The sequence below is a fragment of the Takifugu rubripes genome, chromosome 13, assembly GCF_901000725.2.
Source record: "Takifugu rubripes chromosome 13, fTakRub1.2, whole genome shotgun sequence".
Taxonomy (NCBI): Eukaryota; Metazoa; Chordata; class Actinopteri; order Tetraodontiformes; family Tetraodontidae; genus Takifugu; species Takifugu rubripes.
In genome coordinates this window covers 6,735,538-6,755,679 of record NC_042297.1, presented here as the reverse complement: position 1 = coordinate 6,755,679, position 20,142 = coordinate 6,735,538, and positions in this window count along the sequence as shown.

The following is a 20,142-nucleotide window of genomic DNA, read 5'->3' as shown; positions in this document are numbered from 1 at the left end:
ACTCCTCACTTCAGCTCTGGCAGGCAACTTCTGGAAATCTCGCTCCTAATTGATTTAGTGTGCATGTGGGAAAGAGGCTGGGCAGTGAGGAGGAAACCTAGCAAGACAGACCACTCAGGGCTCAGAGAATATGAAAAGGCAGGAAGGTTCTCCCACAGCACTGTGAATGACTGCTGTGTAAGCAGTCAGTCGCTCCTGAATTGCCGTCACAGACCACTTTTTACACCTCTTTCCGTGGCTTTGCCTCCACCCCCCACCCACCGACGACCCTCACACTGTAAGATTAATGGAAGAGTCTCTCTCGGGCCTTTGCTCCCATCAGTCTGTCAACAGATTGCAAAGGTTGGGTGTGTTTTTGTCTGTAAAGGTCCTCCACAGCTTCTCGCCCTCTAGCCTTGGGTTTTATCCAGAGAAACAGCAACACACATGACACAATCTGTCCCCCTGTTCTTGTTTTCCTTTTCCTTGCACCTTTCCTTGCAGATACAACATCGGATCTGGTGGTGGATCGGAAATGTGTTTGACAGCCTGAGTATAAATTATTTGCTGGGATCACCGAGCCTTCTTGCCGTCTTGGTTTTTGGAAGTAAAATATTCATGGAGCCAGAGCAGATGGCCACCTCGCTGTTGTGCTGCCTTTTTGAGGAAATGAAGGTTGACCACATCCACTAGGGATTGGATCACTCTGCCAAATGAGTCCTGACTACTCTCTCATGTGCTATCAGCGTCGACACATCGTCTCCAGTTATGAGGGATGTCAGACAGGTTTAGATGGGCTATCATGTGTAGCCAGTAAGAGATAGACCGTCTCACATCGCCGGCTTGTCGGCTCCGCTGCTGACTGATGCCTCACATTTGGGCTGATGTAATGAAGAAAATACTGGATTCTTTTCCGTAAAAGACATATTATAACAGATGTGTGATTTATATTTAGGCCTGGTCTACAACACAACTTACCAACAAGGTTTCCACAGTACAAATCTGTGTTGGAAAGTCTCTGACGTGTATAAACGTACTGTATATGGTGGCCCCCAGTTTAAAGCAGGCTGAGGTGCATTTGGATTTCATCATTTATAGTTTGGAACTCGCAGCCTGTGTTCAATGTGACAAAAGCATCTTGAAGGTGTTGGAGGCCGTCTGGGTTTAGTTTTGAAAACGAAGCCTCCTGCTGACAGATGAGATTACACTCACATCTCATATTCTTACGTCTGCTAACAAGAGGTGAACAATCCAAAATAAAAGTACTTTAGCTCATCTCAACAGATGAATGATGTTACAACAAAAATAAAAATGTACGGTTGGAAGAAAAATGAATTGTCCATTCCACAATGAGGAGGATAAAACCTTTCCTACATTATTTTCTTTAAACCTGGTGCTGTCAGGATGAGATATTTTATGATGATATATTTTTTACATCCAAATGTGTCAGTTAGAAACAAAATGTCTTCTTTGACATGAATCCACGACCTGTTGTCAGGGTTGTGGATGAAACCTTAGAGCTCTACGCCGGTGGGCCGTCTGCCCCTGTCCTGGTGTCGTAGTTCACAGCATGAGCCAGACCAGCACCCATAGATTGGTATCAATCTCTGAAGGCTATTAAAAAGCCATTTGTCTCAATCAAAATGGCAGCCAGTCATAGGCAGCCTTATGCTGCTCGTTATCCTTTAACCCGTCTCCTCCAGGGTCACACTTGAAAAACCAGGGTGGCTGTTCTCATTGTGTTGATCCTACTTGTGCTACCAAACATGTCGCCCAATTAAATAATAAACATAAAGCTCTCACAATATATTCACACCTATTCTCCAGAACTGAAACACATTTAAATTACAGACAAATCAGAGATTAAAATGATACCTCTACATGATTGAGCCTTACACAAGAATTTTAATGCTGTCCAACAGCTGCACTTATATATATTTAGTAATTGCCATTATGACTATGTAATATCAGTGATGGCGTGTAGCTTCACACTGTACATACACACGTTTTGATATATGTTGCAATGCTAAGTGTCAACAAGATCAAGAGGGTGTAAAACGAGAAGCATGAAAGAAAATATTTTATATACTGAGGCCTGAAAGAAGAGCTACAGGGAAAGTAAAGGCAATACTGGTGCCAGTAATCAGATCAGAGCACATGGTGACCCTCAAACTGGCAGAGTTTCTGCAACAGATTCCAGGAGCAACATCTGAGCTCAGAGGCTCCACACAGATGATCCAGTACAGAAAGCTCTGGGTTCAAGGCCTCTAAAGAAAGCTGCATATATACACATGCGCTCTAGCTGAGACTGAGAACTATTAGACCCAGAGACCAACAAAGACAGCAGAGGAGATAATGACAGATTTCAGTGGTGGGAAAGAAAACAAGATGAGTGTGGGGACAAAAGCAGGGTGAGACAGAGTTGTAGAGAGCAGGCAGGCTGGAGTGTGCTGGCCAGGCCCCAGCGGAACCATCGATCCAGGCTGGCCTTACATCAGAGACAGGAAACCTGAGCTGCATGCTTCATCACCTTCCCCATGGAACCCCCCCTTCTCTCCCTCCGTCCCTCGTCCTCTCTCTCTCACGGCCTGTCATCCTCGACTACAAGCTGCTGTCAATTCATCATTCCATGGCTAAGACTGGCTGCGCCTCGCGCTAAGTGCACATAGTCGTCCATTCACAACCACTCATACATTACACACACACTTAGTGAGTGAGTGAGTGTGTGTGTGTGTCCCTTGTCATTTGTGCCCATGAGTATGTTTATTATGCATAATGCAAGCTCCTTGTTTGCCTGGTTAAGGTATCGTTTTGAATGGGGTGGGGTGGAAGTGCTGTGGAGCCCAGCACCATGTGACCTGGGGTAACAAGGTTTTGTTTTTGAATTTGTTTGGGTGGGGGGATCCCCTGTGGGACTCCATACAAACCCCACTAGTCTATCCTCTCAGAGCCCTAAGTCTAAAAGATCTCAGCTGTCCAGTGCCAAAGACTTTGATGTGAAGCTTCTCTCTTCATTTACACATCATCATTTACTCTGTAACCAGCAAACACAATCAAGTTATTTACACTAAATTCTAAGGAATGCAAACCAGCCTTTGTTGACATTTTGAATATAACTGTCCATCCTCCATACCATTTGCCTTTGAGATGACCCTTTTCCGTTCGTGCTACTGTGGCTCCTCCATTGAAACTGTTTTTATTTAGTACACCAGTCCAACAATAATATCAGGAATCTTCTGTGTATGATGTTGGTGCCAAATTGTAATTTTTGGTTTCTTTAGGGGTATCAGTATTGTAAAAATAAGCTGAACACCATTTTTAAGCTTCAGAGGTTATTCTAATGTCCTCAGCAAGCTGCTAGAATCATTGTTGACTCCAGGTTCAAATTCAGTACTGACCCACTGATAGAAAAGTGCAACTCTTTAACTGTCCTTTGAATCTATGGCCCAGACATGTTGAGTCTGCAGCAGGTTTTTCAGATGGCACATTCTGTGTCTGCAGCAGCTTTTTCAGACGGCACATCCTGTGTGATACGCTCAACTTTCTCCAGGAGACACCAGCCTAATGAGCCACCCAAACAGGACAAACACACATTTTCTCCTTTCTCCCACAGTATCGATTTATACTCTTGATATCAGACCATCTCCCACATATGTACAGTCCCCCCAGAGTCTGCAGACAGTATCTCCAAGTCCAGCATAGAAAAAGTCCCTGCCTTGGTGTCTACATGTCATTTGTGTATGTCCTGATCGATGCTGGTGGCAGCAAAGAATTCAACATTTCCTATAAATAATGCAAGAACTGCAGAATGACATCATGAGGCATGACATTTTTAGAGGTGACTAGAAAAATTCACACTGGGGACGGTCCCGGGGATGGGCAGGATGTGGATATATGCCTAAACCCATAGGATGTATGAAAAAGAAGCCCAACTTGGAGACACAACATGCCTGGTTGAAGCATGCTGGAACCGGTGTATAGAAGTCTTTATGAAATATAAGGATGAGCTGTTTCTGGCATCATGGTTGTGGACCACTCTGGAGGATATTAGCCTATCCTTTATGAATGCATGAATAGCTGGTGCATGAATTTTTCAACATCACAGGTAGGTTCTGGAGCCTGATAAAAAGAAATGCAGACACTAAGAGAAAGTGAAAGCCTGGTCTTCAAATCTGGGCAAACATATTTCGGAGATATGAATAATGTAAAGACCTGAAGAGGAGATACATAAATAGCAAAGAGAGGAGAAGATATGTCTTCATCTCCTGCTGGTGGCATTTATGAGAAAAATATCTGCTGTCCTAGTAGATGGGTTTGGAAATGGATAGAGGTGTCTGTCTCTAAGGTTGCTTTTTTAAAAATTATTTCTTTAACATAAATTCCCCAAAATAAGACAGTAGCTGTCTTATTTTGTTTTCCTTTGTTTCCTGAGAACTTGAGGGTTCATGGTTCTAGCTCAAATTGCAGACACAAGTTGGAAAGTATGCTATCAGAGGTGCCATGACACTTTCAGAGCACTTCTGTGGTGCCTTAGGGAAGTCCCAAATGCTCACACAGAGCCCTGAACCCCCCCCCACCACCACCACCACCACTAAAAATCCTAAAGATCAGACTTTAGTTTCATCACACAAAACTTGTAAGATGTATTTATTTATTCGTTTATCATAGTTTGAGTCTTCCAGAAGCTCATAAAAATCAGACACAAGAATACATAACCCTGAGCATTACTGTAGCACTAAGAATCTTGTGGGTCGGTCTTCTTTAGCCTGTCATGCCGCTGAAGTGAGTAAATGCTCATTGTGATCAATATCTATTTCCTGTTGTGTCAAGTTTCAGAATAATGTCCATATTGAACCAATGTTTCAGCAGACTCCCACCACAGCTTTTCTCTCCCATCCAGGCCTGGTTTCTGTTGCTGAAGGAGAGAAAATCCCTACAAATCAGATTAAACAAATGATTTTTAGAGATGCCATTGATCAACCATCTTCCTGCACTGGCCTAACTGGGAGAGCCTAATAGTGCAGACTGGGCATCTCAGAGGAGAATGTGGCTCTAATCTGGTTTGCAATTCCTGTTTATCCTGCACAGATCAGCAGTGTTAACTTAATAGTTGGAAAGTCTTGATCTCACTCTATAGAGTGGGCGGGAAAAAGCATCTTCAAAGAAGCTTCATCATTTAAGACCATTCTTAAAATCTCAAAAAGATTCTGAGTCACTATTTTATCTCCTTTCATTGGATAGTAATATTCTAAAATTTACTGGGCTTCAGGACATCACTTTATGGCTTATTTACAAAGATATTTACAACAGTGAAGAAGAGTGAGTGTGCTAAATGTGGAAATGACGGTGAAAGAAGTGTCAAGTCAAACCCAGTAAAGTGCTTGTCAGAACGGGAAGACGTGGTGACCTAAAGACACAGAGATAAACACGTTAGAAAAACGCATGAGGAATTAAGGTCTGGACCACTCCTATTACCACTTGTACTGATAAAATGATCTGACGCCGGACAGTTGGTGATGGCTGCTTAAGAGGCCTGCTAATTGATCTGATTAACTGCAGGTGGGGAGGCAACCAGCACAAAAGATGGACCACGCCCCCTAGAGGACAAACAGAGCACCAAACAACCAGAACACATACCAGACATAGGATCATAACAGAAATCCCCCTCAAAGGTCGCCTCCTGCAACCGACCCAGCTTATAGGGGGATCGCAATAGAAATCCCTCAACAAGACCAGGATGTGGCGCCGAGGGAACCATGACTACTCCTCAGAGCCATACCCCTCCCAGTCGACCAGGAACTGAAGACTGCGTCCTTGTCGTTGGACGTCCAAAATATGTCAGACCGTGTAAGCCGGACTACCGTCAATCACACGGGAGGAGGAGGGGACTCAGACATGGGCTTCAGAAGTGACACATGAAACGTAGGGCACACCTTGAGGGAAGATGGCAACTTGAGACGCGCAGCAGTTGGGTTCACCATCTGATCCACTTCAAGTGGTCCAATGAACCGTGGAGCGAATTTGGACTACACGTGGAGGGGAAGGTCCTTCGAGGACAACCAGACTCTTTGGCATGGCTGATAGGAAGGGGCCGGAGCTCTTCGATGGTTGGCTTGCTTCTGAGACTGGTGAGATGAACGGAGGAGGGTGGCCCGTACCTGACGCTAAACGGCTTGGCAGTGTCAAAGGTTGGGCTTAACCGAGGGCACTCTCACCTCCTCCTCCTGCACCTCGAATAATGGGGGTTGATTTCCCAGGAAGGCCATGAACGGGGGACATCCTGTTGGAGGCTGACACAAGGGCATATATCACCCATGGTAGGAAGAAGCTCCACGAGGAGGGATTACAGGCTGAGATGCAGCGCAGGGCACTCTCCAGAGACTGGTTTGACCTTTCAGTCTGGCCATTGGATTGAGGATGGTACCCTGAGGAAAGGCTTACCGTTGCCCCCAACGCTTTACAAAAGACCTTCCAGTTCTGCGACGTGAACTGCAGCCCACAGTCAGACACTATGTCCCTAGGGAGCCTGTGCAGGAGGAAAACATGCTTAACTATAAGCTCTCCAGTTTCAGCAGCAGAAGGCATTTTAGGAAGAGGGATGAAGTGTACAGCCTTGGAAAACCGGTCGACCACAGTCAGGATGGTGGTGGGTCCAGCAGATGGAGGCAGCCCAGTAACAAAATCCACATCAACGTGGGACCAGGGATGTCTTCGGATGGGGAGCGGATTGAGGAGCCCCGTGGGTGAATGGGTGGAGGACTTCCCTCGAGCACATACCGGACAGGCAGTGACAAAGGACCTAATATCTTGTTACATAGAAGGCCACCAGAATTATTGCTGGACAAAGCGAAAGGTCTGGGCATGGCCTGGATGCCAACTGAGCTGCGAAGAATGCCCCATTGTAGCACCTCAGAGCGAACAGACTCTGGGACAAATAGCCAGTTGGGAGGGGTACCTGTGGGACTGGGCTGAGACTACTGCACCTCCCACACCTTCTCCTCTATTGCCAATATATCTGCTGCCACAATGCAGGAGGGGGGCAGGATGGGCACAAGCTCAGAACTGGAGGGATCGGGAGAGAACTGGTGGGACAAGGCATCCGGCTTAATATTACAGGATCCAGGCTGTGTTTGCCGAGAGTTAAGCCACTTCACACTCCAGAGATATGCAATGGTCTGTCCATACCACAACCTGCTGAGCTGACCCTTCCAGTCAGTGCCTCCACTCCTGTAAGGCCGGCACCACCGCAAGGAGCTCTCGATTACCTATATCATAGTTTCTTTCTGCAGGGTTCGGCGGCTGAAGAAAGCACAGGGATGAAGCTTCTGGTCCACTGAATCTTGCTGAGAGAGAACGGCGCCCATGCCAAGATCAGAAGCATCAACCACCACCACGAACTGACGACTGGGATCCGGGTGAACCAAGATAGGAGTGCAGGTGAATAGTGACTTCAGACGGGAGAATGCAGCCTTGCCTTACCTTGTTGTAACCTCGGATAAACCATCAATAAAAGTTGGTAAAGCCCAGGAATTGGAAGAGTGACAGCCTGCCAGTGCTCCTGCTTCTCTGATGAGCTTATTTTGGCCGTGTGGGGCAAGAGGCAATGAAGTGGCCAGCTTGGCCACAGTATAGACATACCCACGAAACCAGCCTCTTCTGCCTCTCTGGACCAGTGAGCCGTGCTCGTCCCAGATGCATGGGCTCTGCCGATGTTGAGGAAACAGACACTGGATCATCCGACTGTGTTGATCAAAAACCCGTCGCAGCTCTGTCACGACAGCTCATAATTAGCTAACGCGAGCGCACGATTCTCAATAACTACAGTGGACTACTGTGCAGCACGACCAGACAAAAGATTGACCACAAAGGCAATCGTCTACATTAAGGTTTGGAGATCAAAAACTAAAGAGCACTGTAATAAGAAGCTACCACACCGACCTACCTCACCCAAGTAGCATTTGGAATGGGGACGTGGTTTTGCAGAATTTAGCTGTTTTGAGAAGTAACGATGAGTCTAAGTTACTGTGTAGTAGATGGTTTATTCAGTCAGTCGGTCAGGATACATGCATGTAAGCATGCAGAGAGATCTCTGACTATGCGCACACAGTTCTGATCTTATGTAGCTGAAGGCCTGCCTCCAAGGCGCGGACACAGGGCGCCTGCACAGCATGTGCTCGCACCTATCTGGCTGGCGCCAGAAGTTGAATGGTTGAAGATATCCCCCTCCCCATTCGTTCGACGCAGGTCTCCTTTGAACACCAGGGCACCTTTGTTTCCTGTGAATGCACGAGGTGCCAGACAGGCTCATGTGCTCACCCAATCTCCGACACACTCTTCCTAATTTCCATTTCTTTTCCTTTCTTTTGCACTCAATTTCCATTACAGTTACCTCCTTTTGATCCTACTTGGATCAACCTGATTTGGACAGTATACTTGATATACTTCAGACGCACTCCTCCTTACATCCGGAATGTCATCCTTCATCTGTTTAAGACGTCCCATCATTGAAGGATTAGTGTGAGGACCAAAGCATTAACATCAACTTAGTTCATCTTTATAACCCTCTTCCAGTTCAGATTCGGATGAATTGTAAGGTCTGGTTTCCTGTGTGGTACTAGGGAGAAGATGGGTAGTACTGCTACGATCGATACCACACCCAGGACAAACAGGAATTTCCTCAGGATCAGGTCGGTCCGTTGCCTGGGATGCAAAGGCTTTCCTTGGAGGCTCATCTTGTTCTTTCGTTGGTGGCTTGGCACGCCACTTATAGCAGCAGGGACGCTAGTTCCACTCCCTACTGACCGGCTCCTTCGGTTCTGTCACCTTCTTGCAGTGGGATGTGTGGATTCACGTTGCTCTCTCGGCCACTTTCACCATGGTCTGAATCACCAGCAGGACTTAGAATGGGCCTTGCCACCTTTTCTGGTTCCAGCTGGTCCTCCAGAAGTCCTTGATCACCACGTAGTCCCCTGGATGTAACGGATGGAGCTGTTGGTCCGCTGGAGACAGCAGTGCTGCTTTCACTCGTGCCCGGATTTCTGAAAGAGATTTAGTGAGATTCCTGCAGATACAGTCAGCAGTGTGATTAGTGTGGGCAGTGCATTTGCGACCTATGAGGGAAGAAGGACAGCGTCCTAAAGAGCCACCACTAGCCGATGATTCAAGATAGGAGCACTGTCAGACTTGAGGAAACCCCTGTGTTTCCACAATGCTCCAAAGTCATGAACTATGCCAAAGGCGTGCCTAGAATCGGTGTAGATGGTAACCGACTGGTTGGCTGCGAGGTGGCAAGCTCTGGTAAGGGCCACCAATTCAGGCTGAGTAGTTGGACGGTAATGATGCAGATTCAACAGTGCCGTGGGAGTCACAGACTGCATAACCGGCTTTGCACTGGCCCGTGTCCGAATCCCGGGATGCTGACCCATCGACAAAGAGAACAAGATCAGGATTGATAAGAGGTTGATCCATGAGGTCAGGACGTGGGGAACAAGACACCGAGAGTTCCGCCACGTAATCATGAGGGTTGCCCTCCTCCGGGTTGGGGAGGAGGGTGGCTGGATTCAAGACATTGCAGCATTAGAACATCAAACAGTTGACAGACACACACAGACAAGCGCAGATCCCAGTACATAGTATCAGTGGTTAGGTGGACTGAGGCTTGTGCATTGTACATTACTTCTTTTTGTAAACCTAAATGAGTACCTTTTCATGTTGACCGATCAATGCACCCTGGAAGGTCAATGTCTGACAAATCGCCTCTGTGTCTGCTGGGTGCATTGTGGTCAGTTCATTCTGTTAGGACTCAAGAAGACAGTCAAGAAGGCAACTTCAGTGCACAACAGTTTATTTACAAAAATATTTACAACAGTGAAGAAGAGTGAGCGTGCTATACATGGGAACGACGGTGAACAATGTGTCAAACCCCAGTGAAGTGCTCATTGGAACGGGAAGACGTGGTGACCTAAAGACAAAGAGATAAACACAGTTCGAAAAACGCAATAAACACGAGGAATTAAGGTTTGGACCACTCCTATTATCACTGGTACTGACAACGATCTGATGCAGGAAAGCTGTGCTGGCTGCTTAATAGGCCTGCTAATCAACCTGATTAGCTGCAGGTCGATTGGCTGCCGGCGGCCAACACAAAAGATGGTTCAGCCCCGCCCAAACAGAGCACAAAAAAAACAAAACACACAGACCAGACACAGGATCATAACATAGAGGCTTTTATCCTTACCAGACCCTTTCCAGTGAACCAGTACTGGTTACTGTGGGTAGGCCCTTATGTAAAGTACATTTTAAAACCAATAAACTCAATTATTACAAGGCTTGTCCTGATACAGTTTTTTTCCCACTGGCCAGACAAAAACAAACACAAAACAAAAGCTTCCGGTTTAATTTTCACCATTTAAGTAATTCCATATTAAAAACATTGCAGCTGGGTTCTAGCCTGTACCGAACAGCACTATATACAGTCTACGACAACAAGAAGCTACGCAGGTGCTGTCACAGGTCCTGCACCTACACATCCACCATCAAGGTTCCCATCTCCCCACTATTTACTCCATGCACCCTCATTCTGCTCGGATGGACAGGAAGTGTCGTATCAACTCAGGATCTTTCAGGAATAATTGTTGGACTAATGTTCCCGGGGAATCCTGGAAGTGTGACATGCCTTCATCCTCCACAAAGAGCAGAAAATGTGGTAAAAATCTGGAAAACAGAAGTTTTCTGGATCTTAAATGATGAAATGACATAAATAAATGTCAAGGACCCTTTAAGAAACATCTTCTACCAGCAACCTTTATCTCCAATAGCAACAGATCAACAGTATTAATGGGCATCAGCAGCAACTAACGGAGCTCTTTGTGGGCTATGTCTGGAAGGGAAGAGGGGGAAGTGGCCCTGTCATAACATTCCTCACTACACCACATTAGGGAGATGAACCTTACATTCAGTCGTGGGCTAGCAGACTTTGAAAAGGATTTATTAATCTCTAAAGAGAGAAATAACTTTGCTTATTGTGTCCTATGATCTGCATTACCATGGTTACATACCACATACCATTTTTCAGACCCTTGATGACATCATCGCAGACACACCCTCTGCGGATAGGGTGTGTATAGCTAATGTACAGTATATAGCTTACAAGTTTCCTGTTACTGGTTGTCAAATCTTGAGAGCTACTGCATCAAGACTCTAATTTGAAGCTTTGCATCAAATTATATGATGAAAGGGGCCACCACCATGTTGAAACTGAATAATGTTGGGCGGTCAGATAAACTAGGCTAAAAATAATCATGTCGTTCAAAAATCACAAAATATCTGGATGTGATGCTATTAAAAGCACTTGATTTTGATGAAGAAGCCTTTTTTAAGCTATTTTGAAGAGTTTCCACCTAGAGTACCTAACTGGCCCCTGCACAGCCTAGATAGGCATCTGAAATTACCAATTAGTTCACCAATTGGCTGCAGCAGATTCGATTGGTTTGTAATTAATTCTAGTTACTGGCCCGTAGAGCAGGACGGATGGCGCCATGCCTTTGTCCCACTGACACACTATCCCACAGAGTCGGGCCTCCAGTGGGGGGCAGCGGACATCAATACAGAGCCCAGCAGCTACTGGGCTTCACCTCCACAGACACTCACACATGCATAAACAGATGCATAATACCTAACACACACTCTGGTGCATACAAACATGTAGACGGAGCAACTAAGACAACAGAAATATTATGTATGGAGATCCTGACTCCTGTGTGGGGGATGTGTGTGTGTGTGTGTGTGTGTGTGTGTGTGTGTGTGTGTGTGTGTGTGTGCGCGTTCATTGGGTGTGTATTTAAGAGACACTACAAGATCCCTGTTAAGATTGAATTTTACACCTTCAGTATAGACTTTACTTCAAATATTTCATCTTGCTTACTGAGCACATGGTGCATAGGAAGAGAGTGCACATGACTGTGACAGTAGTGAGTGGCTGGTGTGGAAGCAGTCACTCTGCATGGAGGTCAGACACTGAAGGTCAAGGCTTGAACACCCAGGATCTGAAGGCTGGGAGGCTGAAAGAGATCGATGATGTAGATAAAAATACTTTCACCTCACAAGCTCACACAGACACACACTGAGCAACACATCTGCACACCTCCAACAAATGACACATTAAATGGCACTACAAATGGTCCCAGTCTGCTTTTAACGAAAGCGATATCAAAGCGAGCGAGGTGACTACTGGCGTTTAGAGTAAGGATACAGTAACTGGAGACCATTAAAAGATCATAATAATCATCGTTTAAACGATGAGGTCTCCATTGTTGCTCCAGCCCAAACCTACAATCAAAGCGCCGTCTGCATTCAGTGCAAAAGGAGACAGCAAGGCAGGTGTTTCGTCCTCGTCTTCCTATATGGGGAGAATCAGCTCCTGAAAGGCCACATGTGATTTATGTAGGCGGCGAGGGGAGTGGTAATTGAGAGTAAAGCTCCACCAAGCTTTTAGTTAATGACAAGTGGACTAGTGAAAGATGTCTCTGCCACCACCGCCTCGTATTATGGATCCTGGTTAACAGTGGGAAGAGCACGCTCATCAGGTAATGAATGAAGAGTCAGGCTCAGGATGGATGGAGGGCATGACAGCTTCGGAACATAAAACAGAATTACCTATTCAAGACCACCTCTCTTAATGGTGAACTGGGCAGTATATTAGAGCAAGCTGCCAAAAATTGTTTGATAATGCTGGCAGGACGAGTGCTGTTGTCCTGCTGAACTCAGGTGCTTAACTGCATTACTGCACCAGCAAACAAGAGGACAATTTTCCACAAAACACTGCTACAGCATGATGAACCTTGAGGCGTCTCAAGTCAGTTGGGTAATGAAACAGCCACTTAACGAATGAGCAACATGTTTGAGCTCCGCCTCATCAGCACAGACAGATGAGTGAGATCACCCAAAATCAATATTTTTACTGTCTTTCAACAGGAGACAGCTGCTGGCATCTGCATGAAGAACATCCTCTCACAGGGCCGGAGGAAGAAGTCCAAACTTTTCCCAATCCCAGCAGGAATATTGATGTGTTCCTTCCACTCTGGCACTGACGGGCGCAGCCACAAATTGTGCAAATAGCTTTTGTTAGCGAGACAGTCTTAAGTGTTGGGTGAAATATGGAGAGACATAAATAACAGCAAGCTGCAGATGGGCCTTGATCAAAACAAATCAGGTTTATGTGCAGGGTTAAATGGGTGACTGTTATCCACACACATCAATCCATCATAATCAGAACTTCAGCAGGACTTGTTAGCATAACTACTGACACACAAACAGTCAACAGCTCTTTCTTTTATCTTCAGTTAATATTAGCACCAAAGTTTATGGAGGCTTTCAGATTAGAAACTTCGGCTCAAGTTGGAAATAGACACTTCATTTTTGCCAGGATAATAAACCTTATAATACAGTTTCTGTCATTACAACCAGAAAAAACATCCAGCAAACTTCACAGCAAAATCACAATCAATAGCTCCAGTGTGTCAGGACAAGAATCTGACAGAAGCAAGCTTAAATACATGACCTGAAACAATGTTGAATGAGATGTCCTCATTCCTGCACCACTAGATCCAAACAGCTCAAGCTTGCAAAACATGCTGGGAGGGGAGGGAGAGGCAGCGTGGGCTGGGGGTGCTCGGAGCACGCCTGTGGCAAACTCCGTCAGATAGTATTTGTGTTTAGCGGTGGGTCATATCAAGAATTGATGAAGCTCTTTGGTAGTGGCGCATTCATCGGTAAGAGGAACAATCAGAGCAAAAACTGCAACCCAGCTTCCATCATCACAAAGTTCCTGAGAGCCATCCATCAGCGCCAGCCATAGGATCCTACTCTTGTGACCAATTTGGTGCTTCAAAGGGGCTTTGGGCTCCAGCAGCAGGTGCTTAATGTAGCCATTCATTATGAAGCTAAAGCCAATATAAGTAAACCTTAACCACAAAAGTCAAATGGTACAGCGATATCCAAAATATTCACAAGTGTGTGTGTATGAGTAACTATGTGTGTATGTTTGTGTGCATGCCAGAAGGAAAAGAGAGGGATAACAATATGGTCCAGACAGATAGAAAACAAAAGGAACAAAATAACAGTAGAAGAAGCCGTGCACACACACAGACTGACGCGCACACGCGTGCCTGCAGGCCCGACTGGTTTAAACTGCCTTGGTCGTCTGTAGGCTAACCACAATCCTGCTCCCTGCAGCTCTGACCACAAAGCAGTCAACAGAGGCACACCAGGCCTCATCCTCCATGACACTCTGGTCGATAATCGTGCACACCACTCCAAAGCAAACGGCCACTGTAACTGCTATAGCTGGGCCCACTTTGTCAGCAGCACAGATGTGCCTGGACGAAGACTGGGGGAAAGAACACACACACACATGCCTGAGCACCTGTGGCAATAAAAGGTCTGATGGGCCAACAACAAAAAGAACTGTCCACGACACACAGGGACACAACAGCAGAGACAGATGTGTCCCATAAAGCTGCTCACAATGTGCATAAATACTCTATACATCTGTGCTCCTCCAAATTACTGAGCCCACTCCAAATAAATATAAAACTTTCATTTTGAAAATAGTATAAAGGATTTGATTGAAAAAGTCTGTTGTTCAATTTGTAGTCTGATTTTTCTGTTAATATTTTTTCTTTGTTAAAGACAGCACACAGAAAATAACTTTTCATTTATTAGGAACCCTTTTTCTTTCAGATAAACAGATCAGTGAAGCTGGAAAGCATCAGAATATTAATCAATATAGTTGTCTGAAGGTTATCAGGTGTGTCTGTAAGCAGCAGAGGTCGGAGGTTCTGTCGGTACAGCCTGACCAGGGTTGGGGGATCAGAAACACGACATTACCCCCTGCTGGTGAACATCTGCATCTCGTGTGGGTTCCAGTCTTGAGTCATTTTGTTGAGAGAAAAATCATAAAACAACTGCTTTATTTAAGAAAGTACTAAAGTGGCTTTGCCTCATACAAATCCAAGCTCAGATCTTTGCTGGTTTCAGTTTTCTTTTTTTTTAACTTTCTTAGTCTTGTTTTAGTTTATTAAGTCAGTTTTATGGAGGATGATAACAGATCCTTAAATCTCTATATGGAAAGCAGAGACAGTAAAATACATTGTTGTTTATATTTAATGTAGTTTTCAAGTCAATTTTTAACACACAATAGTAAAGAGACGGTAGCTGAGGGTAGCTGACCCCCCCAAAACCACTTTAGTGGCCTCGCCTTCCTGCCTTTAGATGGACTCACACTGTAAACATGCACAAGCACACAAAAATGACCTACACAGGGCAGTAAAAGGACAAGTCAACAGAGACCTGCAGGAACAGAAACATGGAGAAGAGAAGCGAGAAACACTGGAGGAAAAAGGAGGAGAGTGAGAAGGAGGTGGGGGTGAGGGGTGAGGGGCGAGGACATGTGCAGCAGAGAAGCATGGGGACAAAAAAGGTGCAACAGAGGTGAAGAAAATATTGTTTGGAGGTTGAAGGGACTTGAGCAGAGAAGAAGGGGAGGACATGGAATCAAGTGTAGAGGACAGGTTCGGCCCCCGTGGAGACGTCGGTCGCTGGGCAAATTAGCGTAACACCAAAATCCAGCCTGCTGCAGGGAGCAGAAGAGGGGCCGAGCAGGGAAGGAATTGATGGTCGATGGATCCCTTTTACAGGGTTTACCACTGGTGCACAAGAACTTAGACATAAGGACACACACTGGTCCTTCACCACCAGAAGACTGGTCTACCATCAGTGGAAAGGTTTACCACCAGTCGACCAGTCAACCACCAGAGGACCGGTTTAAAGCCAGAGGACTGGTATACCACCACCGGTTTACCACCAGCAGACTGGTCTACGACCAGCAGACTGGTTTACCACCAGCAGACCAGTTTATCACCAGTTGGAACGTCACAGTCTTTATGTGTGCTGCTTTCAAACACACTGCTGGTGTAAATGTCCACCTGAGCTGCTCATTCACTCACTGATCACAGATATGCCTGGTCACTAGATGTGAACAAACGTGTGTGTGGCTGCTCGGAGTCCCAGCAGGCAGCAACCCCCACATGAGGGTCAGCTCGATTAAGGCTCGATTAATTGATTACAAAATCAATTTCTTATTCAAATCCAGCCTCGTTCAAATGTGAGAAAGGGCTCTGCTCCTGTCATCCTCCTCCTGCTCATCTTTCTCCTCCTTTTGCTCCTCATGCTTCTTTTGCAATTCCTCCTGCCCCCCCTCCCCCAGCTGTTAGCATGTAGCCCTATTATGACAGTCGCTACAGATTGTGTCACTAGCAACTACAGCCCTCTGCGCTTGTGCCCACACATCATTAGCCATCCATCTGTCACCCTCCTAACAGGTTCCCAGTAAAGCAGCCAGGACTCACTTCAAATCCAAGAAACAGAGTCACCATCAGAGTTGGTCTGTCTTCCACACTCTCCACCCCCAGTCATGTGTAGGCTAACCCCCCCAACTTGTTTTCTGAAGTATCTGCTGAGGTTTAAGATTGGTGCCAACGGGCAACACACACACCTCCATGGAACATTAGCACTTCACCTGATTAGAATCAACAATACCAGAAGAACTTCCCAAAAGTTGAGATGCACAAAGATAGGCACCGCCTTCTTTTTCCAGTCGGGAGAAAAAAGATGCTTGAATAAAGTTTGACGAGTGTTGGTGGGGATGTCCCAACGTTGGTTCAAATGTCCACGTCAACAGGATGGACACCCTGATTGACAGCTGTCATGATGTGGACAATGAGGTTGCTTCTTAACGCACCCCTGGAGGAAGTTGTAACAGTTATGTTAACAACAGAACAATGATAAACACAATAACACACAATAACAAAAAACAATAATAAACACAATAATAAACACAATGCTACAGACAAGAACATGCTGCACAAAGTTACTAAAGGTTGACAATAACACTAAACTAACTAACTAATAACACTACACCTGTCCAACAGTCAATGTAAATGGGGGGTTACAGCAGAGGGGTAATGTGGAGGTTGGATACAACAGAGGGGTAATGGGGTCTCTGACGTGACTCATTTGACACAGTTCAATGACTGCCACTCCAGGGGTGGGGGGGACCAGCAGCAGAGAGGAAAAACACTGGAGAGCCTCTGTGTGTGTGTGTGTGTGTGTGTGTGTGTGTGTGTGTGTGTGTGTGTGTGTGTGTGTGTGTGTGTGCAGCACCCAGATTCCATCCAATGTTGCCATCCATTAGTGGCCTTGAACCCTGAGCTAAAACAGCCACTCACATCAAATGTTTGTGTGAGTGTGTGAGTGTGGGGGGGTGTTATTCTGCTCATCCATACACCCAGTCACACGTGTTTGTTTCTCTAAAAGAAAACAACCTTTAGGTCACTTTTCAGCAGTCATATATATATATATACATCAGAGATCTCTGTCCAGACGAGCGCAGTCCTAGGAACATATAGGACTGCATACATACATACGTACATACGTACATACGTACATACATACATACATACATACATACATACATACATACATACATACATACATACATCAATCAATCTTTATTTATATAGCGTCTTATACAATCAAAATTGTTTCAAGGCGCTTTCCAGAATCCCAGGGCCTGACCCCAGACAAGCAACAGTGGCAAGGAAAAACTCCCCTTTAACAGGAAGAAACCTTGAGCAGGACCAGGCTCATGTAGGGGGACCCTCCTGCTGATGGCCGGCTGGGTAAAGAGAGAGGAGAAGGGGGAGGACAGGATAGGTAGGAGAGGAGAGGAGAGGAGAGGGGTAAAGGAGAGGAGAAGTAGAGTGAAGGGGAGGTAGAGGACAGGAGAAGGAGGAGGAGGGGAAAGAGGAGAGGAAAGAAGGGGAGAGGGAGAGGGAGAGGGAGAGGAAAAGGAGGAGAGGGAGAGGAGAGGAGAAGGAGAAGGAGGGGGAGAGGAGAGGAGAGGAGAGGAGAGGAGAGGGAGAGGAGAGGCACAGAGCACAGAAACACACACAAAAAATATGATGCACAATCACTTCAGCGGGGCCGGAGGTCATTATGCAGCTCCAAGGGCGGCGATACCTGTAAATAAATAGAGGGGGGGGAGAAGCAGAAAAACTACACAAGAATCAGCATAACTAGTCTGCTTGATGAGGAGAGGAAAGGAGAGGAAAGGAGAGGAGAGGAGAGGAGAGGAGAGGAGAGGAGAGGAGAGGAGAGGAGAGGAGAGGAGAGGAAACCATGACCCAGTGGAGTGACAGAGGCCTGTCAGGTGATCATGTTTCAGGACCCCGGCAGCCTTGGCCTGTAACAGCATAACTAAGATGTGACCTAACGATTAGACGACCCCCTAAGTATGATAATTTGTCTGTCTATGATAGTAACTGGAACTCCTGAATTAGTAACAATAAGCTTTTTCAAAGAGGTAGGTTTTGAGTCTGACCTTAAAAGTAGCGATGGAGTCAGCCTCCCGTACCTGGACAGGGAGCTGGTTCCATAGCAGGGGTGCCTGGTAGCTAAATGCTCGGCCCCCCATTCTACTCCTGGAAACTCTGGGAACCACAAGTAGACCAGCATTCTGAGAGCGGAGTGGTCTATTGGGCTGATAAGGTATCACTAGCTCCTCCAGGTAGGATGGAGCTAGGCCTCTGAGGACCTTGTAGGTCAAAAGAAGGGTTTTAAAAATTATTCTAAATTTAATGGGCAGCCAATGAAGCGACGCCAGTACAGGAGTAATGTGATCTCTTTTGTCAATACCTGTCAGAACTCTGGCTGCAGCATTTTGGATCAACTGGAGGCTTCTTAAAGAGTTGTTTGGACACCCTGATAATAATGAGTTACAGTAGTCCAGCCTGGAAGTAACAAATGCATGGACTAACTTTTCAGCATCATGCCGCGTCAGCAGTTTCCTGATCTTTGTGATGTTCCTCAAGTGAAAAAAGGCACTTCTAGAGACTAATTTAATGTGTGAGTTGAAGGAGAGATTTTGATCAAAAGTTACTCCTAGATTCCTCACAGAGAGACTAGATGTTAATGAGATACCATCTAGAGTGATCATGTGATCTAATCTATCCCTGAGAGGTTCAGGACCAAACACCATGACCTCAGTTTTTCCTGGGTTAAGGAGGAGGAAATTTGAAGACATCCAGGACTTTATGTCTTTAAGACAGGTCTGGAGCTTCACTAACTTCTCTGTCTCCTCGGGTTTCATGGATAAATAGAGCTGAATGTCATCAGCATAACAATGAAAATTTATCCCATGCTGCCGAACAATGTTCCCTAAGGGAAGCATGTACAATGTGAAGAGGATTGGTCCGAGTACAGAACCTTGAGGAACTCCATGGCTAACCCTACTGTATGAGGAGGGAACACCATGGACATGGGCAAACTGGTATCTATCAGATAAGTATGATCTAAACCAGTCTAGTGCTGTCCCTTTAATCCCAATCACATGATCCAGTCTCTGTAACAGGATGCTGTGATCAACTGTATCAAAAGCAGCATTGAGGTCCAGCAGAACCAGCATAGAGACCAGTCCATGATCGGAAGCTATGAGAAGATCATTAGTGACTTTAAGAAGTGCTGTTTCTGTGCTGTGGTGAGCTCTAAAGCCTGACTGAAACATCTCAAACAGGCTGTTCCTCTGCAGGTGCTCCAGTAACTGAGTCACCACCACCTTCTCTAGAACTTTAGAGATAAAAGGAAGGTTGGATATTGGCCTATAATTTGCTAAGACATCAGGATCCAGTGATGGTTTTTTAAGCAACGGCTTAATCACTGCCACCTTGTAGGACCGGGGTACATAACCTGGCACTAAAGAACCATTGATCTGGTCCAGGATAGAACTGCCTATCAATGGTAAAACATCCTTCAACAGGTGTGTTGGGATGGGATCTAAAAGACACGTGGTGGTCTTGGATTTCTGAATTAGCGATGACGCCTCAGAAAAATATATAGGGCTGAAGGAGCTTAAGGGCTCGTTGGAGACCCTGTATGTTCCCACAGTCGGCACATCTGGTGATGGTCCAGTTGTTGGGATGGCCTGGTTAGCTTTCTCTCTGATAGCTAGAACTTTATCAGTGAAGAAGCTCATGAAGTCTTCACCACTAAGGGGAAGGGACCCAGGTAAGGAGGAGGTCATACATACATACATACATACATACATAC